We start from the raw sequence: 17,453 nt of genomic DNA, 5'->3' as shown, positions 1-17,453 counted from the left end.
AGGAACCCTGTGAAGTGCACATCTACGGATAGTCTTCTTTTTGGTTGATACCAGTCCTGGGCAGGCAGAAAGAGATCGTGTGTTTCTCAGCGTAATAACGGACATGTTTTTCCCTAAAGGAAAAGGGCAACTCTCTGCCTTCCATGGCATTAGCCTCTGTAATCTCTGAAAAGAGGAAGGAGGCGGGCTCAGCGCACCCACCTGTGTCCCCACTTGTGGATTGCATTTCGGAGTCCAAGGGCTGGCTGCGCATCAGTGTTCATGTGGCCCAAAGTGGCGGTGGGGGTGGGGGACTCCACCTGCACTTGAGCCGTGGGAGTGATGTGGTGGTTGGGCGCTTTCAAGGGTAAAGTCCTCCAGGAAATGAGGAGCTTTGGAGGGAAGATTTGCTCTGAAAGCTGGTGTGGCTGGAGAGCTGTGGAGAGCATCCCGAAGGAGAAAGTGGCTCCAGCCAGAAGGGCCAGGGCCTTGGGGGCCACAAGAATTTTGGTCTTGATTCTCAGTGCCAGAAGCGGCCCCTGTGGGAAGATGTGACGAGATCAGTTGGGTTAAAAGAGATCCTGACGGCGTGGGTTGGAGAGGGCTGAGTGGATGCAGGGAGACTAGGCCGGAAGCTGTTGGCAAGTGTCTGAGTGATAGACGATGTGCCTTAGACCAGTAGACAAATGCATGGATCTGGCAGGTTTTTAGGAGGCTAAATGGGTGGAGCTTGGTGATAAGTCAGATAAAGAGAATGAGGGAGAAGGATGATCAAAGGAGGCACCTCGCTTCTGGCAGGAGCATAGACGGACGTGGTGCCATTTATGAGGTGGGGGGACACTCAAGGGAAGAGAGGGAGGAGGAAGGACAGATGCTGAGCCAGAGAGGCAGGAGGGAAACCTGGGGAGTGTTGTGTCACAGACGTCGAGGCAGACGCCAAAACCAAAGTTAAAGCACGTGTGGCGAGCTGAGAGCAAACCTTCTCCACCCGTGTAACGGGTCCATCGTGAAAAAGATGAAAGGTACTGAAATAGGAAAATGACGCACAGCCCTATAGACAACTGGGCAACTGAAACGGGAAGGTGATTTGCAGAAAAAAGGATCCAAATTTCCAGTAAACGTATGAAGAGAAGTTCAAGGTCCCTAGGAACTACAGGAATGTAAGTGTTGGGGGCCGAATTGTGTTCCCCCTTCCCCAAAATATGTGGAAATCCTAACCCCGTCTACCTCAGAATGTGACTTATTTGGAAATGGGATCGTCCCAGAGGTGATTAGTTAACATGAGGTCATGCTGGAGTAGGGTGGGCCCATAATCCAGTGTGACTCGTGTCTTCCTTACAACAACAGAGACTCGAGGAGAACGCCACGTGAGGAGAATTGGAGCCATTCACCCAAGGTTAACCCCCACCACCAGAAGCTGGGAAGAGGCAAGGAAGGACAGTCCCTTACAGGTTTCAGAGGGAGCACGACCCTGCCAGCATCTTGATTTCTAGTCTCCAGAACTTTGAGACCATAAGCTTCCGGGTTTTGTTTCGTTTTGTTTTTTTTAAGCCAGCCAGTTTGTGGTACTTGGTTACAACAGCCCTAGAAATTAATACACTAAATTAAAATAACATTGAAATGCCTTTTTTATTTTTCCCATCAGCTTGGCAAACAAAACAAAACAAAAAAAGGTGATAATATCCAGTGCTGGCAAGGAAGTGGGTGTGAGAGAATGCCCACCGCAATGGCTGGTTGGAGTGGGATTTAGTGACATCTCACTGGAGGGCGATTTGGGCCTCCTCCCAATAAAACCTTCAAATAAAAATGAAAAGGTCCCGCAATTCCTGTCTATTGTGGATAAGCGTATGTGTTCACCAAAGAGATGCATGTAAGAATGTTCTCTGTTATACTTTTGGAATAGCCAAACACTGACAAAACGCATCATGTCCATTGGTAGGGAATGAATGGTTCCATAACTGGCTCATCTCTTCTCCGGGAGGATTCATGAAGTTAATGAAGCTTAAGCCTCCCTGCCCCTCCCTTGCATCAGCTCCTTTGAATGCCCAGAAGGGGTTCTAGCAATTGCTGTCCATAACTCTGCATTGTTTTTCTTAAAGAAGTTGCCTCCAAACTCAAAAGCTTCAGGCCCCATAAAACTCGAACCTGCCCCTGTCATACCATATGACGTATGACCACATTTAAAAAAAAAAAGAAATGAAGCAGATAACTGGAGAGGGGAGGGTTTCACTACGTGCAGAGGAGGGCGGAAAGTGACAAATGGGTTTGCCATCCGGAAGTTCCTGGTAACCTTGGCGGGCAGTCTCAGTGGGGACAGTGGGTGGGAAGAAATGACAGACCACTGGGAGAGACGGACAGAGTGGGGGCCGTGAGTATGTACAGTCCTTTCAAGAAGCCTGGCTGCAGAGGGAGATGAGTTGCAGGAAGAAGTCTCATGATGGAGAATGTTTTAAGAAGGAAGAGGCTTGCGGGGCGCCTGGGTGGCTCAGTCAGTTGAGTGTCCAGCTCTTGGTTACGGCTCAGGTCATGATCTCACAGTCTGAGGGTTTGAGCCCCGCATCAGGCTTCGCGCTGAAGGCGCAGAGCCTGCTTGGGATTCTCTCTCCCTCTCTCTCTGCCCTTCCCCTGCTTACTCACTCTGTCTCTCTCTCAAAATAAATAAACTTAAAAAAAATTAGAAAGAAAAAAAAAAGAAGGAAGAGGTTTGAGCCACTGTCAAGGAAGAAGAACCGGGGAGTGCCCAGCGTTGAGGTAGAATAACAGCAGTTCTGAAAATATTTCTCACTTTGGCTGCCCAGCCTCCGAACACTCTTCCAATCTGGGGTGTTATCTCAAGCCCCCAACTCCCATCCCGGAAGCCGAAATGGATCAGACCTCACCCCCTTCCACGCACCCAGCACGGCCGCGTGACCCGGGCTTCTGAACTGAGGTTGGAGCCAGAGCCCAGCAGTGGGCAGTAGCCGCCAGCCCAGCAGGCCCTCCTGAGTGCCCAGGAGGGATGGTGCCAGCTGACCATTCCTGTGGTTTGGTCTTGAATGACGAAGCTCCCATCCGGTTCCAGTCTAAGCTGCTTCTCTAGCCTTCCCGCCATTCTGAGAACAATTCCACGTTCTCCCAATAAACCCTTTCCTGCGCAAGCTAGCCAGCTGGCTTTCTGCTGTCTGCCACCAGGACCACGGCTGGGTAAGCAACTCTCCTCAGCTCTCAGGAATATGGAAGGCCATGGACAGAATCCTGCCCCATCGCATGCTTTTTCCTGGATTTCCCCAATTTTTTCCTGGAATCGTTGGTGTCTCCTACCACTTGCACCAACTCGTGTTTCATAAAAAGCGGTGTTTGATCTGGCACCAAAGGTACAGGTCTATTTATCGTGGGTTTTGTCCGACTTCAGTCTTGTGCTCTGCCCTCCAGGACCATGAAAGTCTCCGGATCCCTGGGCAGATCCCTTTCAGTCGTGAAGTGACCTGCCAAGCAGATCCTCCTAACAAGATTCCCTTAACACTTAACACTGGGAGGTTTCGTTCCCTGCGTAAGAGGTAAAATGATGGAGTGGAAAGAGTATGAGATTTGGAATCAGGAGACTGTGTTTGAGTTCAAGCTTGCATGTCAGTAACTGTATGCCCTTAAGCAAGTTTCTTGAGCTCAAGTTTCTCTGAGCCCCAGTATCCTCACTCGTATATTCCTGCTGCCGAGACCCTGGGAGCTAGCTGTCACATCAGAGCGCCTACTGAAGAAACAGATCTCGTGAACAAGTTTTTATGCTTTATTCCTGGGACCTCAGAAACGTGGACTGAGGGAGGATCAGGGCCTGGAGTGAAGGGGCAGCCAGCTCTTGAGGCCAGTGCTGGAGAGCTGGGCCGGTGGGAGTCAAGGCAGTGACTCAACCAGCCACTCAGGCTTCTCTCGAGGACAGGTTAAATGCAAGACTCACAGGGGCGCCTGGGTGGCTCAGTCGGTTAAGCGCCCGACTTCGGCTCAGGTCATGATCTCTCAGTTCCTGAGTTTGAGCCCCACGTCAGGCTCTGTGCTGACAGCTCTGCATCTGGAGCCTACTTCGGCTTCTGTGTCTCCCAATCTCTCTGTCTCTCTGCCCCTTCCCCACTTGCGCACTCCTTCTCTCTCAGATATATAAATAAACATTTTATAAAATAAACGCAAGACTTACATAGAGATGTGGGCAGCAGAGCGACATGAAACCCAGAGATCCACAGAAATTAAAGCCCAAAGTAGAAGCTGATGCAGTAGAAGCTTTGAGCTTGCAGGAGTCATCAAGCAATAAAGGCAGAGAGGCAGCTGTTGGTGGTGGTTGCAGAGGCCGATGATGCCTCGCCCCATATCCCCTCCTTGATCTTTGTCCCCTTCTAGGTGCAAGAGATAGTTCCCTGCACGCAGACAGTTTTCACCTCCAGTCCCCTTATCACTCTACCTCTCAGCCTCAGGGTTTCTTCTGGAGGTATGGGAACTTGCTTGGCCCTTTGTGTAGGGTAGCCCAGAAGGATCAGTTAAAAAAATTTTTTTTAAAGTACATTTATTTTTTGAATGAGAGAGTAAGCCGGGGAGGGGTAGAGAGAGAGGGAGGCACAGAATCCGAAGCAGGCTCCAGGCTCTGAGCTGTCAGCACAGAACCCGACTTGGGGCTTGAACTCACAGACTGTGAAATCATGACCTGAACGGAAGTCAGAGGCTTAACCAACTGAGCCACGGGCACCCCCAGAAGGGCCAGTTTAAAACCCCTAGGACTGTGGGAGCCCTTAGATAAATCCCCTAGCAGTGTGTGCTCCGTGCGGTCGCTGGGCTGGCCCCGGTGGGACTGAGCCCTGGGTGCCCACAGAGGCAGCCTGCTGTTGGCCTTATTCACTTCCTTCTCTCACTTTCCATCTCCCTCCTTGTGCTTCCGGGAACATCCTCCAAAATTAACTACCAAGTTCTTGTCCCAGGGTCTGCTTTGGGGAATCCAAATTTAGACAGCAGCACTGGAAGAGAGAAGCAGAAATGGAGAATCTACTTCCAGTGCTGAGAAGCAGTAGACACACTCAGAGATGACCAGATGAGGGCCTGCTGCCTCCTGGGCAACGTTCCAGTCTCCCCAGGCCGACTGGTGGGATGGATGGTTTCCAGTCAGCCAGGTTCCCAGCGTGTCTGGGGGATCCTGAATGACTCTCTGGGCCTTTCAACCTGAAGGCACCTGAGCAGACTTCTCCCCTGGATAGCTGCCATTGTTAAGTGCCTACTGGGTGCCAAGACCTTCACTTGCATTATTTCATATTCTCATGACAGCTTTAAGGGAGGTACTATCCTCTTCTAACAAACAGCACGGTATGGTACTGGCATGGACAGACATGTAGACCACAAGATTTGAATAGAGAACCCGGAAAGAAACCTTCACATATATGGTCAACTGATGTTTTTTTAATGTTTATTTTATTTTTGAGAGAGACAGAGAGACAGAGCACGAGCAGGGGAGGGGCAGAGAGAGGGAGACAGAATCCAAGCAGGCTCCAGGCTCTGAGCTGTCAGCACAGAGCCCGACGCGGGGCTCGAACTCACAGACCGTGAGATCATGACCTGAGTCGAAGTCAGACACTCAACCATTTGAGCCACCCAGGCGTCCCCAGGTCAACTGATTTTTGACAAAAGTACTAAGACCATTCAAAGGGAAAAGGTCCATCTCCTTAGCAAATGGTACTGAGGAAACTGGGTATCCACATGCAAAAGGATGCAGTCCTTCCTCTACCTCATACCATCAACAAAAATGAACTCAAAATTGATCAAAGAGCTAAATCCAAGAGCTAAAACTCCTAGAAGAAGACATACAGGCAAATATTTATGACCTTGGATTTGGCAAAATAGTTTTTTAAATATGACACCAAAAGCACCGGCAACAAAAACAAAATCAGATTTCATCAAAATGGAAAACCTTGGCGCATCCAGGGACATTATCAAGAGTGTGACAAGATAACCCATAGGATGGGAGCAGATTTTTGCAAATCATATGTAAACAGGATAAACATTTAATATCCAGATTATATAAAGAAATCCTAGGATGCATCGTAGAACAAACAACCCAATTAAAAAATGGGCAAAGAACTTGAATGGACACTTCACCAAAGATATACCAGTAGCCAACGAGCACATGAAAATAGGCTCAGCATCATTAGCCATTAGGGAAAAAATGTAAATCAAAGCTAGGATGCAATGCTGCTTCACTCCCTAGGATTTTGTTTAAAGGAAAATGGTAAGTGTTGGTAAGGATGTTGTTATGAATTGAATTGTGTCCCACTTCCTCAATTCATATGCTGAAGTCTTAACCCTCAGTGTGACCCTATTTGGGTATAGGCTCTTTAGCAGATAATCAAGGTTAAATGAGGTCACAAAGATGGGGACGAAATCTGATAGGATTGGAGTCCTTATATGAGAAGAAGAGAAACTAGATCTCTCTCTCTTTCTCTCTCTCTCTCTCTCTCTCTCTCTCTCTCCCAAACCCACATACTGAGGAAATGCTATGAAAAGACAGCCAGAAGATGGCCATCTGCAAGCCAGGGAGAGGGCTGTCACTAGAAATTGAATTTGTTAGGGCGCCTGGCTGGCCCAGTTGGAGGAGCATGCAACTCTTGATCTCAGGGTCATGAGTTTGAGCCCCACGATGGGTGTAGACATTACTTAAAACAAACATACAAACAAATTAAAAAAAAAAAAAAAAAAGAATTTTCTAGCACTTTGATCTTGGACTTCCCAGCCTCCAGAATTGTGAGAAATACATTTCTGTTAAGTTACCCAGTCTGTGGTATTTTGTTATAGCAGCATGAGCAGAGTAATACAGATGTAGAGAAATTAGAGCCTTGCTAGTGGGAATGTAATATGACATACCCCTTGTGGAAGACGATTTGGCGATTCCTCAAAAAGCTCAACATAGAACTTACCATATGATCCAGCAATTCCATTTCTAGGTATATACCCAAAGAAACTAAAGCAAGTTCTCAAAGAGATATTTGTACATATTTGTACATCATGTTCTTTGTAGCAGTATTCATGATAACCAAAATGTGGGAAAAAACCTAAGCATCCATCAACAGATGAATGCACAGATGAAATGTGGAATATACACACAATGAAATACTATTCAGTCTCAAAAGGAAGGCAATTCTGATACATGCTACAATATGATAAACCTTTAAGACATTGTGTTAAGTAAACTAGGTCAAACACAAAAGGACAAACATTATATAATTCCACTTATATGAGGTTCCTAGAATAGGCAAACTCAGAGAGACAGAAAGTGGAACAGAGGTTACCAGGGGCTGGGGGGAGAGAGCAATGGGGAGTTATTGTTTAATGGGCATAGAGTTTCTAGTTGGGACGATGAGAAAGTTCTGGAAAAGTTGGTGATGGTTAGACAACATAGTGAATGTACTAAATGCCACTAAATTGTACAAGGAAGATGGTAAATCTTATGCTATGTGTACTTCACCACAATTTTTTAAAATTTGTAAAAAATAAATACAAAAACAACAACAAAAAAATGAGAGACTTAAAACTCAGGAAACGACCCGAGTGTCCTTCTCCAGGTGAAAGAGTAAGCAAAGTGTGGCACATCCATACAATGGAATGGACACGAAGGAGTCCACTATTCATACACAGGAGACCTTGGGTTAATCACAAACACATTATGCTGAGCAAAAGAAGACAGCCTCAGAATATGACACCCTGTATAGACTCCACTGTATAATGTTCTTGAAAAGACTACACTAGAGGGATGGAGAGCAAATCAGTGGTCACCAGGGGTTTGAGGTGAGGAGAGTGTGTTTATAAAGAGATAGCATGAGGGAGGTGTTTTGGGAGACGGAATTATTTTGCATTCCGTGGTGATATATATACTCTCATCTGTATACATGTTGAAATTCAGAGAACTACTCACCAAGATGTTTAAAAAGTCAAGTTCATTTTTGAAAATTTTTTAAATGTTTATTTATTTTTGAAGAAGAGAGAGACAGAGCGTGAGCGGGGGAGGGGCAGAGAAAGAGGGAGACACAGAATCTGAAGTGGGCTCCAGGCTCTGAGCTGTTAGCACAGAGCCCAACACAGGGCTTGAATTCATGGACCATGAGATCATGACCTGAGCCCAGGCGCTCCAAAAAGTCAAGTTCATTGTATGATAATTCAAAATAAAAAATAAATGAGGCACTCAGATAGATGGAGTGACCTGCCCAAGGTCACACAGCTCCTCAGCGATGGGCTGGCGTGTAGACCCAGGTTTACTCGTTCCAAGACTGCCTCGCCTTCACCGGCCCAAGTTGCCTCTCCGAGGGCCAGTGTGAGGGGAGAATGAGATAATGGAGTGAAAGCCCTTTGTAAATAGTTATGGGCTATACAAATGTCAGGCTTCCCAGTTAATCAGGGAACCTAGCTGTTCCTCCAAGCCCCAATTTAATGAACAGCATTTATTATTATTGATCGGCATACTCAATTTTGACCTTCGATATATGAAGAACTGAGGTTCTAAACAACAAAGCAAAGCAAACAAACAAAAAACAACATGTGGTGTCTTCACTCCTTCCCTAAAGGGAAGAGACGAGAGCTATAAAAAGGAATATCTAGCCACAGTTTAAAATAAAAAGGTTGTCAGGGTATCTAAGTGGCTCAGTTGACTGTGTGTCCAACTCTTGATTTTGGCTCAGGTCATGATCCCAGGGTCATGGGATCAAGCCCTGAGTCCAGCTCAGTGCTGAGCATGGAGCCTGTTTAAGATTCTTTCTCTCTCTCTCCCTCTGCCCCTCTCCCTGGCTCATGCTCCCTGCACGGTGGCCAGGCCTCTGCAAGGGATGCGACAAGGTAGAATCATCATCACCAAAGACCAAGGCAGGGTGAGCTGAATCCTCGGAGTGGGGAAGGGGAGGAGCTGGGTGTCCCCTGTCGGGCTAGGGAGGAACACACCAGCTTTGGAGTCAGATGAACCCTGATTCAGATTTTGCCTCTGCCATTCCTTATGATGAGAACTTACACAGTCACTTAAGCTCTCTGAGCCTCAGTTTCCTGATCTGTCACAGGGGGCAGTAATAGCACTAACCTCATAGATTCTATTTTTGTGAAGATTAAATAGATGGTAAAGTTCCCATCTATGCCTAGCATATCAGTAAATACTGATACTAATAAACACTAACAATAGTTTCCAAGCTCTTAGACTCATATATAAAAAGATTATACAAAAATAATTCCAAAGTGAATCACAACTATTACAGGGATGAGAAAAAATACTGACCTCTGTACCATCAGTTTAATGTTCTTTCCCAGTGGGCCACCAAATCCTGATCAGACAGTTAGCTTGGTAGGCATGAACAAAATAAAAGCAAGGGCAGTTCATTGGTTCATTCTTTTGTTTATTTATTCCACCAATGAAGGCCCCATGGTAGGTGCTGGAGATGCACGGGCAAACAGGACAGACTAAGGAGCTTTCTTGGAACTTCAGAACCAGGAGGGCAGACAGACTGTAAACAAGTAATCACAGAAGTGGCCAAGACAATTTAGATAAGCCTAAGTGTTATGTAGGCAAAAAAAATCGGTTGATGTATTAGAGTGAACTGGGTGGCCATTTCCATGGGGTGGCCGGGAAACCCTCCTTGGGAAGCTGATATAGTTCAGGCGAGTTCTAAGACTTGAAGAGGGCAGCCATGCAGAGATGTCAGGGGGAGACCCAGGCCACGACCACAGGGTAGGTGCTGACTCCCTCCAGAGTGGCTGGAACTCTGTGAGCACCAGAAGGAACGACATTCTTTTTTTAAAAATTTTTTTCAAAGTTTATTTATGTATTTTGAGGAGAGAGACAGAGCACATGAGTGGGGGATGGACAGAGAGAGAGGAAGAGAGAATCCCAAGTAGGCTCCACAGTGTCAGTGCAGAGCCCAACATGGGGCTCGAACCCATGAACTGTGAGATCATGACCTGAGCCGAAGTCAAGAGCTGGACGTTTAACCTACTGGGCCACCCAGTTCCTTTGGGAATGGCATTTTTAAATGAGGTCGGGCAGGAGGGCAGGGGCCAGGTCACCTAGAGATGAGTCAGCCTGGGTGAGAAGTTTCAATTTTTCTTAAGTACAATGGGACGCCATGGGCAGGTTCTTTAAAGTTAGTTAGATGTTGAAAATATTTAAAATGATCAGGCTAAAATCTCCAAACTGAGGTTAGCTTTGCCAACGGGCTGTGAATAGTCAAAATCTATTTGGCCAAGGCTGCCCCCTCTGCAGAGAGCAGGGGTGGGCACTGCCTACTTGTGCTTCAGTGAGGCTCCAGTTAGGGGTTTCCATGATTAATCCCTTTTAGAAATCAACATATTATTTGTTCAGATATATTAATGCCCTCAATCCCTTTACAGTCCATTCTTGCCTGCCTGGGACCCACTTTTCCTCTCTCTGCCCATCTGAAATCCCAGCTCTGATCTGTTCAGTGTTAATTTCAGTGGGCAATCTAATTTTCTTTATCACCTTTCATGGTATCCCTAGTTATACCATTTTTTTCCTTATCCCTATTTTAGAAGTAAGGAACTCAAGCTCAGAACCTTGTTCAGAGTCACCTCATGTGATGGTAGCAGAGTCGGGATTTTAACCTAAGCTCATTTGATCTCTCACCATAGGAAGACACCCGGCATCAAAAAGGCCTCAGGTCGAAATCTGAATCGCTGTGTAAAAATACACAGATAATGCCAGATACTCAGGAGGACAGGGGCTATAAGGAAGCAAGAGGAGGTGCTTGCAAACTCAGATAAAGCAAGGAGAGAGACAAAGGCTCCAGAGCCTTATAGCTTCTGCCATCTTCATTGCAACACACAGCGGGTGGGTAATGAACGAGCAAGATTGACAATGTAGCACAAGCAGCTAAATATAGTCTCAGGTGCCTCAGAGATGAGCTGGGGTGGGAGTGGAGACAAGGAGCCCCGCAACTGACTTTGTTCAAAAGCAAAGATCTGATGGGCGGAGCAAATAGGCTCCCCGCATCTTTGAGAGCATTATGGAAGTGCTAAATCCTGGGGATAAACCTTCAACACGTTGAGTCACTGGTCTTCATAAATGGAACCTTCCGAGAACTGTAAACAGTTTAGTTGCTTAGGGGGCTCATTTCTTCCTTATTTCAAATCCAAGAGCCAACAACAAGAATACATGAAAACAGCTATAAATGACCCAGCATTTAATCCGCCTAACTGAAATCCCATTTTTACATGTGGTATATATATTTTTTTATTTAAAAGTTTTTAAAAATTTTTATTTATTTTCGAGAGAGAGAGAGAGCGCAAGCCGGGGAGGGGCAGAGAGAGAGAGGGAGACACAATATTTTGAAGCTGGCTCCAGGCTCTGAGCTGCCAGCACAGAGCCCGAAACAGGGCTGGCATCCACAAACTGCGAGATCATGTCCTGAGCCAAAGTCGGATGCTCAACCGACTGAGCCACCCAGGCGCCCCTGCATGTTGTACGCATTTTTCTTTTTAATGTTGATTTATTCTTGAGAGAGAGAGAGACAGAACGTGAGCGGTAGAGGGGCATCGAAAGAGAGAGACACACAGAACCCAAAGCAGGCTCCAGGCTCTGAGATGTCAGCACAGAACCCGATACTGGGCTCAAACCCACAAACCGTCAGATCACGACCTGAGGTGAAGTCTGATGTTTGACCACCTGAGCCACCCAGGCGCCCCACATATTGTATATTTTTTTTAAAGATTTTTGCAAGGCCCATGATGATTCAATTTCCTGTTGGCATCATGTAAGAAATGCTTTTCTGTGTTTCTTGGTTTTCACAGTTTTGAAAAATACCATTATTATTATTTATTGTATATATGTATATACACATACATACACACACACACACACACACGGTAATTATTATACCATTCTTATTAGTGTTAGGTTGTTTCTGTGTCTTTATACCTTTTAAGCAATTGTATTTTCAAGATGTTCTGATGTTCAGTGAGATTTAAACATTAGTGGAATACAAAGAGAAATGGTTGGCTGATGTAACTTCCTTCTTCCACTGTCTTTGCCATGTTCTCCAACAGCTGTGGACGAATGGAGATGCCTTCTGAAGACTCTTGACAATCTAGAAGACCTATGGGACATGAGCTTCATGAAAGAGCAGAATCTTCAGATACTCTAGAACTGGGCCCCCCTGAGTTATTCTTTTTTTTTTTTCTTCAATATATGAAGTTTATTGTCAAATTGGTTTCCATACAACACCCAGTGCTCATCCCAAAAGGTGCCCTCCTCGATACCCATCACCCACCCCCCCCCAACCCCCCATCAACCCCCTGAGTTATTCTTTTATGATACTTTCTACTACTGCAGCTCCCGAATCTTGTAAGTGAGGGGATTAATGAACCCATTTCAACAATCCAGGCCTAGGCTGGCTTAAGGCCAATCTAGGCTCAAGGCCTAGAGAGTGGGGGAAGAGGGAAGAGACTGGATTTATGTGGAGCAAAACTGAAGTCAAAGAGACAAGACATGGCAGCCACACAGATATTGGGGATGAGGGCAAAAGTGGCATTAAAGATGACTTTAAAGTTTCTCACCTGTTTGACTAGATGGTAGTGTCTTTAAGCGAGATAGAGGCAATCCGTCGCAGGAAGAGGAGTTTGGCAAAAAATAGAATGTTTAATTATCAAGGCATCTCAAAAAAGTTTAGTTCTCCTGTAAGTATAGGATGATAGGTTCTACTTTTGTGTAATGGATAGTTTCACGTCTCAGAATCCAAAACGTAGACACAATTAGTTTGAAAAATTGCTACTCTGAGGTTACTCTGACTAAAGGGGACACTTCGGTGAAAGCAATCGTGCTGTTTCAGACTTCACCATAGAGATCTCAAAATGTTCAGAGAAAAGAGGAAGCCTCCATGATGGGGGCCCGAAAGGGTGGCAGGGGCCTAGTCTGTATTTAGAGGAGCCTGGAGGGGGACCTGCCTCTCAGGGCCAGTTCTGAGGTGAGGGACTAGGAGCTTGACTGGATTGGGTGGGAGATATTCTTGGAAGGAGCACAGAAAGTCAAGCAAGGCCAACTGAAGCTACAACACAGCCCTGGGATCAGTCCAAAGGACTTGTGTGAGGCTGTAAGGAGATGTGCAGAACCAGGATATGCTGCCATGCAGTTATAGGCTGCATGAGGCTCTGTGTACCATGCGGTGAAGGCCCAGTTTAGGGGACGGGACAGCAGGCCTACAAGAAGCCCAGGAAGGTGTTCTAACAGTAGGTCGAAAACTGATCCAAATAGAAAAGAGGGAGCACCTAAATAAAATAATGTCATTACCCAGGGAATCGACTCTCCAGTGGGTTCTGATTTGAAAAGAGCCTGATCAAAACATGGGACATGAACAAGGAATGGAAAAGATAGACAAAGGACTCTCAGAAGACTATTCTTTTGGCTGAGGAAAGGAGTAGAAAATGTCAGATGACATTACAATGAAATGATGAGCTTTTTAGGAATGTTTTAAGAGTGAATAAGGAGGGGCACCTGGGTAGCTCAGTCAGTTAAACGTCCAACTCTTGACTTTGGCTCAGGTCATGATCTCACATCTTCATGGGTTTGAGCCCCACATTGGGCTCTATGATGGCAGCACAGAGCCTTCTTGGGACTCTCTCCCTCTCTCTGCCTTCCCCCACTCATGCTGTCTCTGTCTCTGTCAAAATAAATAAATGAAGTTATTTAAGAAAAGAGTGGACTGGAACAAAAAATTAAAAATAGCACTACCCTAAGACCCAGCAATTGCACTACTAGGTATTTATCCAAGGGATGCAGGGGTGCTGTTTCGAAGGGGCACATGCACCCCCATGTTTATGGCAGCACTATCAACAATAGCCAAAGTATGGAAAGAGCTCAAATGTCCATCGATGGATGAATGGATAAAGAAGATGTGGTATATATACAATGGAGTATTACTCGACAATCAAAAAGAATGAAATCTTGCCATTTGCAACTATGTGGATGGAACTAGAGGGTATTATGCTAAGTGAAATTAGTCAGAGAAACACAAATACCATATGACTTCACTCATATGAGGACTTTAACACACACAACAGATGAACATAAGGGAAGGGAAGCAAAAAAAATAATATAAAAACAGGGAGGGGGACAAAACATAAGAGACTCTTAAATATGGAGAACAAACAGAGGGTTACTGGAGGGTTTGTGGGAGGGGGGATGGGCTCAATGGGGAAGGGGCATTAAGGAATCTACTCCTGAAATCACTGTTGCACTGTATGTTAATTTGGATGTAAAATTTAAAAAAATTAAAATAAACTTTAAAAAAAGAGTGGATAAGGAAAAGCTGTGGGGATGAGAGGGGATAATATTGAGAGTTGAGAACCAAATTGCTGACTGATTTTTCTAGCACAGCAGACACTGCAAGGATGTTAGAGAGTTCACAGCAACACCAGGCATGATGGGGAGTTGGGCTCAGAAAACAGGCAGCAGCTGGGATCCCAGCCAACATTATGCCACAGAACCAGTTTGGGAAGGTGCTGGCTGTTGAGACCATTCAACACTGGGTGTCATAACCCATTCTGCCACCTGCACTGGGCCCTGGGTGCTGCCGGTGCTGCTGCCCATGGCCATAATGGATGGCAGGGTGCATGTCTCTAGTGAAGGTTAGGTAACCTCCCTGGTTCCAGCTGCAAGGAAATTGGAGGAGCCAGGAACTGGGAGGTTCAAAGTCTATGATGGGAAATGAATTCTGCTTTCTTCAAGGTGGGGAATTTCTCAACCAGTGGAAGGGGCATCAGACCAAATTAAAGATTCACTTTGGTTTGTAGCCAAGAGACTAATGACAGTATGACCAGTTGGAGGGAACGCAATCATCTTACTTATTTTTAAATTTAATTTTAGAGAGAGAGCACGTGTGAGTGGGAGAGAGGGGCAGAAGGAGAGAGAGAGTCTTAAGCAGGCTGTGCGCTCAGCACGGAGCTCAACACAGGGCTTGATCCCACGACCCCAGGATCATGACCTGAGCCCAAATCAAGAGTCAGACGCTCAACTGACTGAGCCATCCAGGTGCCCCTGCAGTCATTTTAGAGAAAAATGAAGAGGACCTAGACTCCATCCGTGGGAGTGGGAATGGAGAAGAGGGTACAGGTTTTAGTGAGAGCACATCTGTGGAATGAATAGTGTTTAATGGTTAATCAGACACGGGGGCAAAGAAGAGGAGAGCATCTAAAATGCTTTTTGAATGACTGTGGCTTCAGGAATTGGATGAGTGGCAATGCCATCAACCGGGAGAGGTCATCCAGGAGGAGGGTTATGTTTTGGGAAAATGGAAGGAAAGTCATCGTTGACCTGTTGAGTTTGAAGTGCCTGTGAGACACACAGCCAGGGATAGACAATGGACACATTTGGATACCACTATCCTAAAGACAGTTAACTATGCAGTGGTGTGCTGGTAACAAAAGGCTCTCCACGGAAAGGAGGCTCTGATTTGTAGCATTTCCCAATTCCTGTGGTGTAAACACACCCACTATGGCCAATTTCAAACTACCAACATGAGGTTACCAAAAGTGGATCTGGGAAGAGATGCGCACAGGCCGGTCTCAGGAGCCCACTGGAGGGTCTGGCCCGCTATTGTGACTCCAGGTGAGGATGCCGTCTCTCAGACAAAGCAAAACTTCAAGAATGGAATCTTCAGGGCAGACTGAGATAAAGGAGCCCTTCCAAGGCATAGGAGTTGAGAGAAGGAAAACCAAGAGAGAATGGGCACTGCAAGATCAAGCCCACGTCTGAGCCCTGTGGAGCTCTCCAGAATTAAGTTCCATATTCATTCGCTTTCCCAGGATCCTCCGGCTAGACTATGAGCTCTTTGAGGGGAGAGATTTAGTCTAACGCGGCTGTGTCCTCTAGGCTGGCACACAATAGGCACTCAGCAGTAATGTCACGAATATCTCAGGGAAGGTTCATGTCCACCAGTTTCACGAGGCAACACAAGAATAACGAGATGTCCGTTGCAAGATGTTTTGGCTCAAGGTAGGGAAAACAACTCCTTAGCAAGTCTTGAAGTAGACACCTCTTGTGTTGTCTGTCTCCCATTCTTCTGGGAACGGCTACCCTCCATTCCGATGGGGGTTCTCAAGGCGGTCACTGTTGTCCACACGAATGTGCCCATTGGTCCAGGTATGGGCCCCTGACCCAGTTGGGATTTGGGGAATCTGAGCTTGGAGTGAGTCCCTCTTGCGTACGTAGCAGCTGTGGGAGAAGAGGTGGCAGAGTGTCGGCACTGTTTTCCTGCCACAGGAGGGGAGTCCTCGGAGAGGCAGAGAATCCCAGCAGTGCCTCCCTGGTTCCATTCTCAGGTCCAACCGCATCCTTAGCCCTTTCTTCTGTTGTATTACATAGCCTCATACCCGCCAGTAAGTTTCCCTTACCTAAGCAGAAGCTGCATCTCTGTACTCTGCAGCCTAGGGCACTAATTAATACTCAAGCCGATCTCCCCAGATATGTAATGTCATCTGTGTGAAAAGCAAGGTGTTCGCTATTGAAGTATTCACACAGTTTGACCACTTGAAAGGGGTTTAGAAGAGGACGCTTCTGCTGAGGGAGATGGTCCTAAATTAACAGCCAACAGTAGCAGCTACCTCCTTGTGAGTGCTTGCTGTGTGCCTGGTGCTGTTAGCTGAGCAAGGTGGGTTTGATCCAGGTTCATTAAGACCTCAAAGTTCTTAACAACTAAGCTAGATATTCTTAAACTTAAAAATTTTTTTGGGGGGCGCCTGGGTGGCTCAGTCAGTTAAGCATACGACTTCAACTCAGGTCGTGATCTCATGGTCCGTGGGGTTGAGCCCCATGTTGGGCTCTGTGCTGACAGCTCAGAGCCTGAAGCCTGCTTCAGATTGTGTGTCTCCCTCTCTCTCCCTCTCCCCTCCCCTGATCATGCTGTGTCAGTCTCTCTCTCTCAAAACTAAGCAATAAACATTAAAAAAGTTTAAAAAAATTTTTAATGTTTATTCATCTTTGAGAGAGAGAATGAGTTGGGGGAGGGGCAGAGAGAGAGACAGAATCTGAAGCAGGCTCCAGGCCCCGATGCGGGGCTTGAACTCATGGAGTGTGAGATCATGACCTGAGCTGAAGTCGGACCTCAACCGACTGAACCACCCAGGCGCCCCTAGATATTCTTAAACTTTTTACTCTAAAGATCCCTAGATGATCTTAAAAATTGAAGACCTCAAAGAATTTTTGTTTTTGTGAGTAAATATCTACATTTACCATAATGGAATGTAAACCAAGAAATTAAAAAGATTAAAAGAACAAAAACCATCACATGTTAACATAAATATTTTTATTAAAAGCCACTATTTTTCAAAACAAAAAAAATTGAAGAGTGGCATGATTTTACACTCTGCATATCTCTTTTATATCTAATAGAAGACAGCTGGATTCTCATGCCTGCTTCTTCATTCAGTGCGTTACTTTGGTTGAAGTTTGTAAGGAAAAGCTGGCCTCATACAGACATGTAGTGGAAAAG

General features: G+C 46.0%; 1 protein-coding gene across 1 annotated transcript in view; it reads left to right on the top strand.

Annotated features, from left to right (window-relative positions):
• Nucleotides 1–17,453, top strand: part of SLC25A17 (solute carrier family 25 member 17) — a 359,412-nt gene that overhangs the window by 140,912 nt on the left and 201,047 nt on the right. The window lies entirely within an intron of this gene.

The sequence above is a fragment of the Panthera uncia genome, chromosome B4, assembly GCF_023721935.1.
Source record: "Panthera uncia isolate 11264 chromosome B4, Puncia_PCG_1.0, whole genome shotgun sequence".
NCBI classification, from domain to species: domain Eukaryota; kingdom Metazoa; phylum Chordata; class Mammalia; order Carnivora; family Felidae; genus Panthera; species Panthera uncia.
This window is presented reverse-complemented; position numbering and strand designations above follow the sequence as displayed.